Source organism: Rhineura floridana, chromosome 1, assembly GCF_030035675.1.
Source record: "Rhineura floridana isolate rRhiFlo1 chromosome 1, rRhiFlo1.hap2, whole genome shotgun sequence".
In the NCBI taxonomy this organism is placed as follows: Eukaryota; Metazoa; Chordata; class Lepidosauria; order Squamata; family Rhineuridae; genus Rhineura; species Rhineura floridana.
The window spans coordinates 311682985-311693616 of record NC_084480.1 but is presented as its reverse complement, the minus strand read 5'-3'; the positions used below and the strand labels follow the sequence as shown (position 1 = coordinate 311693616).

The following is a 10632-nucleotide window of genomic DNA, read 5'->3' as shown; positions in this document are numbered from 1 at the left end:
CAATTACAAAAACAATTTCATAATACAATGATACAACAGCAGCAATAAAACAACAAATGTCACAGTTAATTTTAATTAACTACATTCACATAGTTAACTAAATAAAATAAAATAAATAAATGGGGAGTAAAGGCGAGGTTGTATTAAAAGTGGGTCTCCTGTCGCTGTTCCAGATCAGAGGTAGATTTTGTGTCTGAGCACAGTTGTCCTTGTGCTGCTGCAACAGCCGGTCTGAGAAGGACTACAGGACTCACGGTGGCCGGTGGCCAGTGACAATGTTCCCGCCTGGGATGGTCTTTTCCTTGGATATCCAGTAAATGTAATGGCAGAACTGGGTGGCTTGTTCTAGTTCAATACTTTTCATGCATGAAGTCTTCACATACAACTGACCCAGTGGAGGGATGCCTGGGGTGCAGTTGCTACTGCTGCTACTAAAGCTGATGCGCATCGCTACTTCAAGTGGGACAGACTCTGTATTGCCCATAGCATTTCAGCTCGGAGGTACATGTGAGCCTGGCTTGCAGTCAGAGTAGGAGAGGTGCTCCCTAACAGCATGGTCTGTTGGGTAAGACTGCTGCTACTAGTGTTGGAGGTCTGTGAACGGCTTATTAGCTTGTAGGAGAAGCAGAGAGATTAATCGAGGTCTCTGACATGCTTGACTGCTGAGTGACACTGCCATTGGTGGATGCGCACTGCCTCCCACCTGACAGGTTTGCCTGTGGGACGCTGGCCAGGCTCTGGAACTGAGTGCTACTCAAATGCTGCTGTTGCAAAGCAGCAGTTTGGAACACTAGATGCTGCTGTTGAGCTGTTTACATCTGCTGAAGGTACTGTGCTGCTGAGCTAGGGGGACGATGCAAGGCCTGCTGCATAACCTGCACAGCATGCCGATCCGCACCACTATAAACAGATATCTGAGGTGGCTGTGTACGGGACAGGGAAGATGTGGTGGTGATGGTTGTTGTGCACGTAGAACATGTTGTCGTGCTTGGTTCACTTTCCATTGCTGTGAAATGATTCTTCTACCCGCTCGGCGTACGTATCGTTCACTACGTTTCCACCATGTTCTCGCCTCCCTCGCAGGGAAGCACCACATGGAAGAAGTCGTTGCATGAGAAATATATGTTAAAAGAATAAGTTTTCAAGAGGCTTCTTTTGATAGGTATCATATTGGTCCAAGCTGTGAATTTGTTTCTGTGTCTTTAAAGGTACTCATTTGTATGTAAATTGCAGGTACAGATATGCCTCAGCCTTCCTCTTTCATTTGTATGTAACAGTGCCGAGTAGCTATCAGCATCCAGCTATCAGTGGATATGTTCAAAAGGTCAAGGGCATTAGTAGTGAGCTGAATATACCCAGTAATTTCACAGGAACAATGTCAACAATATCCTTTCAAATGCATCTGTTTGGTGCTAAGACCTCATTACAAAATGTGCTTTGTTGAGCAGAATGCATAATAGGAGTATGAAGCATGGAATTTGTGGCTGAGTTCTCTTGTCAGACCTCAAATCCTCTCAAGCTAGAGTTGAGACAAATGCTAACCAGCAACAGCACATAATAAACATGCTGATATGTTTGTGGCACTGCCGCCTTCTATTAAATAACAATCATTACCACAAATCTAAATCTCCCTTACCAGACTCACTGCCTCATCCATGAACTGAGGCCCTGCCAATCTGCTTGCACATGAAAATGGTGCCATTCCTGAGCATGTGGTTGGAGGCTGTGCTCTTCCAGCTAGTTCAAGATCAAGCCTGTAAAATAGTGGTGGGGAACCACATAATAACTTAAGAATTCTGGATCAGGTCAATGACCCGTCTAGTGCAGCATCTTATTCTCACAGGGGCCAGTCAGATGCCTCTGGGAAGCTCACAAGCAGGAGCTGAGCGCAGCAGCACTCACCCCATCCCAGATTCGCAGCAATGGCCATTCAGAGGCATACTGCCTTCAACAGTGGAGGTAAAACATAGTCATCATGGCTAGTAACCATTGATAGCTTTATCTTCCATTGCTTTTTTCTAATTCTGCAGCCTAGCTAAGTCCTCCAAGTCTCTCTATTTGGCCAGTAAGGCCTTTCTGGGCCCACCGTGCCCATTCAAACATCATCTGATGTCAACTATGGGATATTTAAAACTATGCTCAGTCATCTGAGATAGTCTGATGTGAACCACAGGGTACTCTGAATTATTCTTGTGCAAACCACTACTTCCATGGCATGGCAGCATTTTTTCTTTCAGACATGTCTTGAAGAATGTTGGAGTGCCTTGGGGCTCCCTTGACTTTGGCATCATTTTGAGTTCCCATTGCAAGTTCCGCTGCAAGGGGTGATTGTTCCCATTTTGAACTACAAGGAGCATTCCAAGCACCCTCCCCCTTTTCTGTCTTGCAACAATAAAGGAAGGCTGGCTAGCAGCCATGGCCAATGGTCAGGGCTTATTGGAGTTGTAGTCCAAGAATATCTGGAGGGCACCATACTGGCTACCCCTGCCATATAGTGATGGGACTTGTCACACCTCTCTTGGAAGAGATTAATACCATAGGACACATTGTTTTCAGGATAATTGTCCCAAGCATGCAATATCACAATGTCCCAAGCAGGCATATCAGCAAAAGCAAGGTTATTTTTTTACAAACCCATCAGCAGCGTCACCTCTTTGTAATATGTACTGGTGCCATTTGCTTGTGTACTGATGCTTATTCAAACTGCAGAAGGGATTTGCTGGCGTGCAAGCAGCGTTCATTGCTGAAGGGCTTTTCTTTGCCATAGATACCTAACGAGATCAGCTCCTTCAAATGGGAAGGTAGTGTTGTGAGTTTGGGGGTTGAGATGGATAATTCCTATGAGTCCCCTTCCAGCCTCTGATCTGGAGACTTGCGCCTGGGGGTTGAGAAACTTGCTCTGCCAGTCAGATGAGTTTCTTTTGCTAATTTAATAGAGTGGCCAGGTGGGTTAATGGGTCTATCAGGTGCCCATCAACTGAGGAATGGGCCAGGGAGATCCTTTTGTCATTGAAACTCTTCAGAAGAGTGCCCCTTTTTTCCTGGGACTGAGGAGAGGCTTGTGTGTTGAGTTGTGTCTGAGAAAGTCTGGGAACTGGAGGCAGGCAGAGAGACTAGCTCTCTGCACCATGGCTTTGTGGTGCCTCCTGTAACCCTGATGGAAAAGCTGGATATTGGACTGCTGATGCCTTGAACCCCTCCATCCTAAGCTCAGGTTGGAATGCATGTAAATAAACAAACCATATTTCATAAAGACACCACAGTCTCCACTGACCTTCTTCCCAAGGAAACCAAACCCTGGGCAAGAGCAGGGACCCCTGGAAATCTCACCGCTCAGAGATTGGGGTGGCATGCTACAGTACTATATACCTCGAGAATAGGTAAATATCATCATGTAGTACAGGGAAGAATGACTTCTTGAATTTCACCAAAGGAGAAACAGAGAAAGGATAATCTCATTGACAACCGTTTCTTGTCACAAGACAGTGATCTGAGGCTGCCATTGCTATAAAAGACAAAAAGCTCATAAGAAGGGCAGATATCCTTGACACACATCCTAATTCTGTGGGACTGAAGACAGGATTGCCTGTGGAATTTGATCTATATCAGTTCTGGTATGAATTAACCTAGTCCAATGGCAATGGACTGCCTTCAAGTTGATCCCGACTTATGGTGACCCCATGAACAGGGTTTTCGTGGTAAGCGGTATTCAGAGGTGGTTTACTATTGCCTTCCTCTGAGGCTGAGAGGCAGCGACTGGCCCAAGGTCACCCAGTGAGCTTCATGGCTGTGTGGGGATTTGAACCCTGGTCTCCCAGGTTGTACTCCAACACTCTAACCACTACCCCATACTGGCTCTCAACCTAGTCCATGCCTCCCAAATTAATGGGTGCACTACAGCCTAGCTACTCAGCAGCTTTTGTATTTCCCAAATGGTTGACGCAATTGCCAGCTGGAAAAAAATGTATCCAAATATAGTTAAAATGCCTATTTTGAGAGAACATATTTTTTAAAATGTGTATTTTGAGAGAAAACGTATTTAGAATTCAAATGTGAATTTTCACACTTTGGGAAAAGAACCTCACCCATTAACATAAGAAGCTGCCTTATACAGACCGTCAGAGCTTGGAAAAGTTACTTTTTTGAACTACAACTCTCATCAGCCCAATCCAGTGGCCATGCTGGCTGGGGCTGATGGGAGTTGTAGTTCAAAAAAGTAACTTCTCCAAGCTCTGAATCTACCTAGTTCAGCATTGTCTATATTGACTGGCAGCAGCTCTCCAGGATTTTCAGGCAGGTGTCTCTCCTAGTCCTATCTGCAGATGCCAGGGATTGAACCTGGGACTGTCTACATGCAAATCAGATGCTCTGCCACTGAGCTATGGCCCTCCCCCTGCAAATGGAAGAAGCTGCCTTCCACTAAGTCAGACCACTCATCCATCTACCTCAGTATTTTCTACACTGTCTTGCAGCAGCTCTCTGGGGTTTCAGGTAGAAGTCTGTCCCAGCGGTTCCTGAAGATGCCGGGGATTGAACCTGGGACCTTCTATATGCAAAGGCGATGCTCTGCCACTGAGCTATGGTTCTCCCCCATGGTAACAGGGGAGAGACACCCACAGACTTATGGGTGAAGGGATATGAAAGTGACATGGACTGGAAACAGATGAAGTCACCTATCCCTGAATGAAATATAGTGATTTCCAAGGAGAACACTGATGGGTTTCCTTAAACAGAACAGTATCTTATGGTACATCTACTTTGCAGACTGCAGGGGTGGGAGATAGAATCATAGAACCATATCACAGAATATGAGATAAAAATAGCAAATGATAATTTAGATAAACTAAGAGTACTTTCATTTGGGAGAGATGTATCACATGGGAAGTTCAACAAAGCATCTGGGACGTGTCTGGCAGCTCTGACAGAGCAACATAATTTATGCATCATATTTGGATCTGAGCTGATATTTCCTATTTGAGAAACTTCAGCTCAGAATTGGGGGGGAGGCGGTCCTTAGGGCAAAATGAAACCATTCACTTGTTTTCAGTACTGCTCCTGACAGCAGTTCCACAGCAGAGACAGCAAGCCAATGGTGACCACCATTATGCCACTAGATGCCATTTGGGGATGACAGTATATGATGATGTTGTTTTATACTCAGGAAACATTTTTTTTTGGGGGGGAGGGTGGAAGTGGCAGCCATAAACTCTGCCTGCCAGGACTGGTAAACTCCTCTCCCCCAATTTTGCCCACATTTTATCCTCTCCACAAATCACCAAAAAGCCTCCTATTTCACCAGAGGGGATTTCATTTCAGACATGTTTCACTCTTGGATTTTTCACATTTCACCATGCTAAATTGAAAATTCCCCCCATGCCATTCTCCTGCTTCCCATAAGTTCATTTCAAAACAAAATCTTACAAAGTTTATAGTCCTGAACTCAGAAACGCTTGCTTAACAACCCTCTAAGTTTTCATGGCAATATACAAAACACTCAGAGAGAATCTACAGTTCAAAGTCTACAACAGGAGTAAAATAATCCAGACCCCTTTTGGACTTTTTTTGGCAGAGGTCTCATAATTTGTTGAAATTAACTAAAATTCAGCCATGTTCACAGAATGCCTGTAATCCTATTACTGACCATGACCCATTTTCTGACCTTCATCTTCTGTAGTTTAAAAGTTAAAAAAAATGTCTGGCTGATTTTTAATTAATTTAAGAACATTAACATTGGAGTCTATGATAAGACAAGCATGCTTAGTAAGAACCAACTGTCAGTGTTCTAAAAGCCATACTAACAGCTGTTTGGCTTGGCTAATCAGGGGGCGACACCCATGCCAGACATTTATTCCTCTTTTAACAGTCATGGCCTTCCCCCCAAAGAATCCTGGGAAGTGTAGTTTGTGAAAGATGCTGAGAGGAGACTTTTATTCCCCTCAGAGAGCTTCAGTGGCCAGAGTGGTTTAACAGTCAGCCCCTCTTCCCAGAGAATTCTGGTGACTGTAACTCTGTGAGGGGAATAGGGCGTCTCCTAGCAACTCTCAGCACCTGTCACAAGCTACACTTCCCAGGATTTTTGGGGTGAAGCCATGACTGTTTAAAGTGGAATAAATGACTGGTGTGGAGTGGCCAGGGACAAATTTGGTTTAAATTTGGGTGGGAGACTACATGTGTCTGCTGTAGAATAAAAAGGTGGGGGAAACCTCAAAAAATAATGATAGTTAACAATGTTTTCCTTTGAGTAAGGAAAGGGGCTTTCCCTCTGCACGTTTCCACCCACCCACCTAACTTCCCCCTCCCCTTCCTCCATACCTGACCCTTCCTCCCCCTCCTCTGCCCCTCTCTGGGTGAGAGCCAGGGTGGATGCGTGGAGTCTTAGGTGAGAACCAGGAGGTTGAGATATGTTCAGTGGAGAAGTGCAAGGCAATTGTTTTAATATTTATTTGTTAATTTGTATTATGTATGCATTTGTATTGTGGTTTAGATAGGCTCTGTATCTGTGATTCTGGAGCGGTGGAAGTCGTGGAGCATGTTATACTACATTGCTCCCTTTACTCAGATCTCCGTACCTTGTTTATTTATCCCTGCCTTTGTAAAAGATCTAGAATCCTTGACGAAAAATAAGATATATGTCTTACTTGAAGACCGAGATCCATTCATCTCGGATATGGTTGCGAGATTCTGTGTTGCGGCCATGGCTCGCAGAAAGAGCTTGGTCCAATCATTTTAATCCCTGTTATAATTTTATTATTATCTGGTATCTGGTTCGGGCAAAGTCTATTTTTGTATGCTTGTACTTTTATATGTGCCAAAAATGCTGGTCATTGACCGAATAATATTATAATAATATTATAGTGCAAGGCAATTGTTTTAATATTTATTTGTTAATTTGTATTGTGTATGCATTTGTATTGTGGTTTTATTGTATATATTTACAATATTTGCTGTTTTATCTTCTGTACACCGCTTAGAGATTTTTATATATATTAAGCAATATAGAAATGGCTTAAATAATAATAATAATAATAATAATAATAATAATAATAATAATAATAATAATATCTTAAGCATGATTGCACAGGAGTAAATCACATTGAACTCAATAAGCATGCAAATGATTAAACCTGCCCTCCTCCTCCCCTCCTCTTCTGCCTGCTCCTCTCTCTCCTCCTCCCCTCCCCCTCCCTCCTCCTCCTCTGTGGTCAGTTTCACCTATCCTAAACATGATTGCAGGGCAGTAAATCCCACTGAATGCAATAAGCATGCAAATGATCAATCCTTACTCAGCAGACTTGCACAGGATTCCATTTCTTACCTCTCAGATTAAAAAGCAGAGAAATTCACTAACAGGCAAAAAAAAAATGTTACCATGTTACCAAATTCTTCCAAGACTTTCCAAACTTTCAAGACTTCCAAGACTACCAAACTTTCTAAAGTTCGATAGAAATATTTATTGGCTATAGGTACTTTCTTAAACTGCAAGGTTTTTTTTGCCTATTAGTGAATTTATTCAATGCCCTTAGTCTACTATTATGTTTAAATGTACAAACAGTGCTGAACAGTCAGGATTTCTGAACATTTAAAGCTTAACTTAGGGCCATAGCTCAGTGGTAGAGCATCTACTTTGCATGCAGAAGGTCCTAGGTTCAATCCCCGGCATCACCAGGTTGGACTGGGAATGTCCACTCTAACATCCTGAAATCATTTCCAGAGTTTCCTGGGAAGAGGATTGATTGTTCAGCCACTCTGAGAATTGTAGCTCTGTGAGAGAAATAGGGGTCTCAGCACTCTACACAAACTACAGTTCCCAGGATTCTTTGAAGGAAGCCATGACTGTTTAAAGTGGTATGATACTGCTGTAAATTTATAGTGCAGACAGGACCTAGATAAGTTCACATTAAAATCTGAACTTACTGACCCCCCAGTCCTTAGGGGCTATGTATTGTGGTTGGCCAAGTGCTTGCTTCTGCAGTACCAGATAGGCAACTTGCGCAGGAGATTTATTGATCCCCTAGTAGGCCACTGTATTTAGCTCGGAGGAGGAGCCTGCCTTAGTAGACCTCAAACTGTGTCGATAAATTCTGTAGCAGCAAATTCTGATGACAGAATAGGCTGAGATTTGAGTCAATTTTTCAACACTGGGAAACAAAATCTTTTAACTGCCCTAACAAATGGAACTCAGAATAATTTTTGACGGGCCTGATAATCATCTCTCTCTCTTTCTCTCTCTCTCTCTCTCTTAAAAGTTGAAACTGGCATAAACGCTATCATGGTATACTCTTTGTCCATCTACAATGGCTGCATAGTAATGTCATTTGGGTGGGTTATTGACTGCGCTGCCCCATGGCATTGCCTCCAAATTATTGCATGCAATTGCAAAAGGAGACATTTTTATTTCTGTAATGTAAATAGACGAGCACGCTTAATAAAAAAAGATGAATTGCAGGGCAGCACAAATTGGACTGCTGTAATGGATTTCTGCACTGAACACCATGAAATAGCAACACATGTGATTAGGTTTACTACTTTGGAGATAGCTGCTTTTAATCGGGCCATTCGTACTAAACTACCAGTTGGTCCTTCTTAAGCAGTGATTTCCATCTGCATTTTTTCTCCTTGAATGTGGAGAATGGTTTTGCTGTCACCTGTGTTTTTTTAAGGGCATTTGAGCTCTTAAGTTAGGGCTGCACTCAGTGTTCACCAGTTGTGATTTAGGAAGGTTGCAAATAGAACCTCCCAAAATATGAATGTTCACATCTTTTTCCCCAAGCCCATTTGCTAGCAATTTATGTTACTGATCTCCCTCTCCCTTGCTCCTTTGGTGTCTGTTCTGGTTATGACATCTCCCTCCAGGTGTGATCCCAAGCCAGTCAATCAGGGATCATGGACAAGGCCAGCACCAGGCATGACTGGGCCCTTGGGCACCAGCCTGCCCCTGGCCCGCAGTGCCATAGCCCAACACACACCCCATATAGGTGGCAAGGGGCTAATAAGCCTGCTCATGGGCCCCACCTACCTCTTGTGTCATGTGAATGACATGCATGAGTAGCATACATGCCTGCCATCAACCAAGATGACGGTGGGGGCATGAACCCCTTAGGGAAGCCCCCACCACTATCTTGGGTGATGTCAGGAATGCATGCACAGCATACACAGCATACACAGCATTCACATTGATTGGAGAGGGAGGTGGGGTATGATGCTGGCTTATTGAAGACCATGCTGTCTGCACTGGGGGGATGTCTGGGAGCTCTCTCTCTGCAATCCATGCAGGGTCAGGTTGCAGAAACTGATGCTGCAGCAGATCATTGAATAGGGTGCCACCTTCCCACCTAAGGAGGGGCCCTGCAAGGGGCCCTCTGGGCCACAGGGGTCCTCGGCCAAGGCCAAACCTGGCCACCCTCTGGTGCTGGGCCTGATCATAGCACTACTTAACGAACACTACATTGCAACATTATAAAGGATAAGCAAAGCCAATTCAGAGAGAGGACACTGCTTCATCAGTATCATGTGTCAGGGTTGCTGACATTTTGGGACCAGGGGACATTTCAAATTTTGAGAGAGTGCTGAGGGCACCTGTCACAAAATTGCTGCCATGGGGTTCTGACATAACACAACATAGCTGTCATGGGCATGTTATAACACAAAATTAGAGATAGTATAGTGTTTGATGCTCCCCCACCCCCCAATGAGCCAACCTCATGTTTACGATGGGAAGTCAGCTATGCCGCACTGGGCCCTGATTGTGGAGATATAGTTGTTAAAGGCACAAGAACCTTGTTTTCCCCAAAACCAATCCTAAACCAAAGTCTGGGCTGCTTTTCTGTACCCACTAGCTTGGGTGTAAGCCACATTAAACACAAAGAGACTTACTTCTGAAGGAGGCATGTATACAGTGTACTGTAATAATGTAATGTAGTAGATTTTTAATGAGTACCTGGACAGCAGGCAACATGCTTTGGCAAAGTTTTCACATTTTGTATTTGCCATTTGGAGAGGGGATTCTTTAACATCCAACCATAGCACTTTCTCAGAATTTGAAATGTGCCCGCTGATCCAAAAAGAGGACCCCACTTCTAGGGAGTACCTGATATCATCCTAGTTGTTAGAGAAAAAGAAAGAGCAGACTACAGAGATTCCAAGGACTACTAGAAAATAAGAAAAGAAAACTAAAGGGGAGTAGAAACAAGAAACTCTTTAGGACCCCAGAGATTTGTATTGCCAAACAATTCACTTATCAATCACAGCTCTGACTTCACTCATTGGGTAAAAAATGCTGACAGGCAGGAGTAGCCAGGCTGGCTGATTTCACAGAAATCACTTAGAAAGGTACATGCAGATTCTGCTTCCTAACTTTCTTTCTATGAGGTCTAGACTTACTGAAAAAAGGAGATGCAAATAAAAGAGTTGTTAGGGGAAATTGAGTGATTGTTAAATCACTCTGGGAGATGTAGCTGTGTTAGGGGAATAGGGGTCTCCTAATACTTTTTGCCACTCTTTAACCAAATTCACTAATAGGCAAAAAACCTTGCAATTTAAGAATGTACCTATAGCCCACAGATATTTCTATCAAACGTTAAAAAGCAGGGAAATTGGGCAGCTACAGTGAATGCACCAGGGGAGCAGGAGAAC

The 10632-nt window shown here is 43.7% G+C and overlaps 1 pseudogene; it reads right to left on the bottom strand.

Annotated features, from left to right (window-relative positions):
• Positions 1-450: 450 nt before the first annotated feature.
• LOC133377609 (polyhomeotic-like protein 3) lies at positions 451-1004 on the bottom strand (annotated as a pseudogene).
• Positions 1005-10632: the final 9628 nt, after the last annotated feature.